This window comes from Euprymna scolopes, chromosome 23 (genome assembly GCF_053919585.1).
Source record: "Euprymna scolopes isolate OS-2025 chromosome 23, ASM5391958v1, whole genome shotgun sequence".
Lineage (NCBI taxonomy): Eukaryota > Metazoa > Mollusca > Cephalopoda > Sepiida > Sepiolidae > Euprymna > Euprymna scolopes.
Genome location: NC_136504.1, coordinates 38,254,900 through 38,260,899, shown reverse-complemented (window position 1 = coordinate 38,260,899; position 6,000 = coordinate 38,254,900).

Sequence of the window (6,000 nt, the reverse complement as noted above, 5' to 3'; positions counted from 1 at the left end):
ATCTGGAAATTTGGAATAAAGACTTGTCATTTATTTGTATATGCTCTGTAGTTACATCGAGCTTCATAAATTAAAGGATTTGTATAAATAAATAGTGAAATATAATTGAATATGAATATTTCCCCATAAACATGTGTGTGTGTGTGTGTGTGTGTGTGTTGGGACGATTAATCAGAATTTAAAAAATTTGTCCTTATTTTCCAATGCAAAAAACAATTTTAAAAAATTATTTTGGTTTTTGTTTAAAGCTTAATTTTCCATTATTGATGCTAATAATTAAATGATGAATATTTCATGAACTTACATTACCAGTAAAACAAAACCTATACATAATCCCCTCCCCCAGTGTATCTTTTACATCTACAAAAATATATGCACGTGTTACTTCGGCTGTTATGGTAATCCAGAAATAAAAATATTTAAAAGAAAACTCTCCAACTAAATAGTTAAATGTTTTTAAAAAATCAGAATCAGAATTGGTAATTGTGCCAGAATCGGGGAAAAATATTTAAATCATTCCATCAAATATATATATATTTTTTTTTTTTTTTTGCGCCTGTAGAGGTGATTGTACACGGCCTTTTGTGGCCGAATAAGTCTATCTTCGATCTACATTGTTGGTTGCAGACATCGCAGATGCAGGTCGGTGCATCATATTGGTGGTTTGTTGAATTTTGTTGACTAGCCTTCCTGAATAGTCTTTTGGTCTCTGCCCATTCTGCAATGGCTCTTTTGCTAGTGGTCAGGCTTTTGGTTACCGTTTGTCTCCAGATGTTGTGGACTTTAGCTTTGGGCTCTCAGCTGGTAGGGTCAATATCACATGCTTTCATGTCACATTTGCACACGTCGATATAGCAAAGGTAACGACGGCTAGTTTTCCTTTTGCCAATGGTGAGTTTACGCTAGAGAATGTCTTTTGGGATTCTCCCATTGTGTATTCAGCGTAAGCGTCTTTGACAAAGGAGGGTGAACATGGAGGGGATACCAGCCGCCCTTGTGAACACAGCAAGAATTCTCCACAGACTATGCATATGAAATGTGTTCAGTTTCCGTTCTTGTAGGTTGTTCGTGCTTCACTTCCATACAAAAGGGTACTTATAACACAGGTCATGTAAACGTTCACTTTTGTAGAGAGAGTGAGATGTTTATTTTCCCATGCCTGAATTGTCAGTTTTGCAAGAATGGTGGATGCTTTTCCGATGCACTTGTTCAGTTCTACATCAATCGGTTGTTTGAGACTGTAGACCCGAGATATTGGAACTAATAGGCTACGTCTTATCACTGCCCATAGTGATGATGAGAGATTATGAGGTTCCTTGGCTCATGACCTGGGTTTTCTTCAGGCTGATGGTGAGGCTGAATTCTTTACAAGCATTGGAAAACCTGTCTGAGTCTTTGAAGTCCTTCTTCAGTGCGAGATGCTACTACTGCATCATCAGCAAACAGTAGGTTCATAATGGTAACTTGCTGGACTTTAGTCCTGGGCTGATGTTGAAAAGACGGCCATCCGATCTGGAGCGAAGGTAAACTCTGTCTTCTGACGAATTGAAAGCATGTCTCAGGAGAAGGGCAATAAGAACGCCAAATAGAGTACACATCCCTATTTGACATCACTTTTTACCTCGAACTCAGCAAAGGTGTCTTCGTCAAATTGCATGGTGCTCATCATATCATTATGAAATGACTATAAGGCTCAGAAGATTGGAAGGACAATCAATGCGAGGCAGCATCTTGAATAGCCCATTTCTACTGACTAGGTCGAATACCTTAGTAAGGTCAATGAAGGCAAGGTACAATGGCCTGTTTTGTTCTCTGCATTTCTCCTGGAGTAGTGAGATCATGTCACATTGGGAGCGAAAACCACACTGTGATATATATATATATATATATATATATCTAGAAAAGTGAAATTGTCTGTGTGTGTGTGTGTGTGTGTGTGTGTGTGTGTGTGTGTGTGTGTGTGTGTGTACATTTCCCTAACAAATTACTCTGTCAATTTTCAATCTACAGACTCGAGATTTGACATAAGGGGTATTGAGATTTGGGAAAATCTTTTTAATTGGTTTTTCAACCAGAAATTTGGCTGTTAAGTAGTCAAAGTTCAACGATTTAACTTTTGAAAACTCTACCAAACTCCTCCACCAATTTTGGGTCTAAAATCTTGAAATTTTAGATGTAGGTTACCTGAACATGAGTCAAACTTTTTAATATATATATATAACACAAAGTTATTAACAGTAGCAAAGCTGGGCTGAACTGCTAGTATATATATAAATCAAGATGAGAATAATAGTTTAAATAATCCACAAAAATTTTAAAAAACAAAAAAAAAGTAATTAAAAAAATTTTTTATTACAATTTCAGAGTAATAATAAAAAAAAAATTTAGTTGAAGTGATGTGCAGAAAAGAAACTTCAACTAATATCTTATGCGATAAGTAAATACATCAACTGTAGATTCATGTCTGTTGGCACAAGAAATAGCTCCACCGCACGTATGCACACTTTTGAGTTCGGATGGCCAAAAGGAGAGAAAGAGAGAATGCAAGGAATAGAAAACTGTAAAGAGAAAATTTTTTTTCTATTGTGAACTAATCACATTCATTTTTAATTAATCTTTGGTATTTAAGCAAAGAAGCTACTGTGCTGAAATAACGTTATTACTTAGAAACCCATTCTTAACATAGGGAGGATGTTTTTGTAACTATGTTCACCTAAGAATTTAATAAACGAAAGATACCATAAAACTTGAAAAAAACTATTAAAAAAAAAAACTAAAAAAAAATTTTAAAATGTAGCACGGTACCTTCTCTGCATAAGTACCTAATTTCTTATAAAAATTTAAATGAAAAAAAAAAAAAAAAAAAAAAAAAATGGTACTCAGCTTGGTGAAACTATAAACAAAAGTGAATGTAATTTTTAAGAATATACTAAAAAGTGAAAGTAACAGTTACTGGCAGTATGGATTATGGAATTGGCATGCCGATTCACCTTTTCTGATACTCTGGGGAAAGCTATGTATCTCATTACCAGATTTGAGTGGCTAGGATGAGGGTGTAGTATCTTTTTTGATAATACTTCATCTTTTCTGTCTTCAGTCAGTGAAGGAGATCCTTCTAGACTGAAGGATTTTTTTTTTTTTTTTACCTATAAAGAAAGGAAGGGATCAAGGTTCTAACCTCTGACCAGTTTTAGTCGAAACTCCAAGCTAGCTAAAAATTTTTTATATATTTTGTATACAATAAAACAAAATAGAAGAGTTTAAAAAGAGTGTGCAACATCTTTACATTAAAAATCCTCTGTATATCTCTCAATCTTTCTCTTTCCTAGGTTTTTTTTTTTCACATCCCTACCTTTCACCTCAATCAGCCCATTCATCTTTTTCTAAAATAATAACTTGTGGGACCTGTGGAAATTCCACAGCAGCATTTTTCATATGTGACCTACTGTAGCTGGGCATTCTGTGGACGTTTAGCATAAATAGAGACCCCGCAATATTATTGTAGCCCATTTGTTTAAACTGTAAAATGAATGGAGACCGTGTGATATTATTGTAGCCTTTTTGTTAAAACTTTAAAGCATTTATCTAAGTAATCTGGTTAATGTAGTGTCAGAATATATCTGGTTATTACGATTTATCTCCAATATCCTTATAGGAGTCTGTGATATATTTCCATCGTATGTATACCATCTTTGGGTTTGTATCACTGTATACAGATTCGAAAAAGTTGTCAAAAAACAAATATATAACAAATAAATGTTACCAAAGGCAAGATAAGTTACTTTTCTACCTAACTGGATATGTTTTCAGTGTTTTTATTTAATGTAACATGTTTATTTAGCTAAAAAAACATACTGTGTTTACCGATGTATTGGAAAATTCAAAATGGCACCCGACTCTCTTTAACACGGTAAGTTTGGGAAAAGGTGCTATAAATATAAAACTAGACAAAATACTGTTAGAAACTCGCTCAATATATGTTACCGTGACATAGGTTGACATATATTCCGTGGGGTTTTAATAGTATTTTGTCTAGTTTATTATTTATAACACCTTTTCCCAAACTTACTGTGTTAAAGAGAAAGTCGGGCGCCATTTTGAATTTTCCAATACATCGGTAAACACTATGTTTTTCAAGCTGAATAAAAACACGAAAAATATATCCAGTTTGGAAGAAAAGTAACTTATCTTGCTTTTGATAACATTTATTTGCTATATATTTGTTTTTTGACAACTTTTTCAAATCTATGTGTACAGTAATACAAACCCCCATCTTTAGAAAGAACAGATACTACCCTTGGGTCCTGACCACGAAGGTGTATTTTAGTTTCATGTATGGCCTGAAAATGACATTTTTTTTTTTTTTTTTTTTTTTACATTGCGTCTTCGGTGATTGTAGGTCCTATTTATTAAAAAGTAGGATAGCAGGTGATCATATACTACAAACATTAAATTAGCGTATCTATTTACTAATTTAATGTCTGAAGTATGTTATCACCTATCCTCTTTTTTAATAAATAGGATCTCCAGATTGAATCTATTCTATATATCTATAAAAGTGAATGTGTCTGTCTGTCTGTCTGTCTGTGTGTCTGTGTACATTTCCCTACGCAATAACTGTCAATTTTTAGTCTATAGACTCGAAATTTGAAATACCGGGTACTGAGATTTGGGAAAATCGATGTGACGGGTGTCAGCCAGAAATTTGGCTGTTAAGGAGTCAAATTTCAACGATTTGACCTTTAAGAACTCTACCAAACTCCTCCGACAATTTTGGGTCTAGACACTTGAAATTTTAGATATAGGTTCCTTGAACCTGGATCTAACTTAATAAAGTGATTTGAGCCCGAAACTATAAATTTTAAGGGGTCATAATAGGGGTCAAAGTTTTAAAAAATTAACCATTTTTTTTGTTTTTTTGCTTTTTTTGCACAGCATACACCTCCAAACACCCGAGCAACGCCGGGCACCCCTGCTAGTAGTTTATAATCTAGAAACCGTGAAACATGTATGTACGTACTTTAAAAGGTACTATCATTATTTATATATAGACAAATCTGATAGACTCTTCCCTTGGTCAACAGCAGGAATTCTCTGCTGGTAAGTCAAGGCAGAAGTTCCCTGCACTAAAACTATCCACTCCATTGTCAACAATTGTATACAATTTGTTGAACACAAATCACTATTTCATCCATAGATAGGTGAACTAACATTTTTGGTGCATTATTGAACACACTAGATCAGACAGGATTTGAACCTGCCATGGCTGATTACTTAGTCTGTAGAAGTATTCATCAGATCAAGCATTTTTTTTTTTTTTTTTTTTTACAATAAAATACAAAATTTATTTTAGTACTTGTTGAGTAAACAGTGAATTTCGAAAAACTGTCTTTTGTTAAATTTGTTCCCCGTGTTCATGAGTGATAGAAAGAGGATTTTGGCCGTGCGAGGTTTAGCTTCACCCTCTTCCTTTGTTTATAATTAATCTATTATAATAAAACCATATTCGTGTGTCTGTTCATAATTCGGTTAATATACACAAAAGTTACACTGTTTCACAATAAACTTTAATACTGTAAACAAACTCTTACATACTTTTATTCCTGCATGGTTTCTGCATATACTAGTTATTCAAAAGGAACCAACATTCAAGAGCTTATCTCATTTGCATATTGCATTAAAGAAAACCGGTTTCAATAATTAGCTCTAAATTTTTAATGGAAATTCGTTATAGAATTATTTTAAGTATCCTATTTAGAAATATGATATAAAGTTGATTTATTTTTAATTTGATTTACATTTATTTTTAATTATTATTATTATTATTATAACCAACATCAGCTGCATTTAAAAACGGAAGTAGTTTTCATCTAATCTATGAGTTATTTCCCTTTAAGCAAGGAGATTTTATTTCCCTGATTGAATTTCAAAGATGAAGATCACTGTTTTATGCTTTCAAAAATCCAATATATGGTCAATTTTTAAGAAAATAGTAAAAAC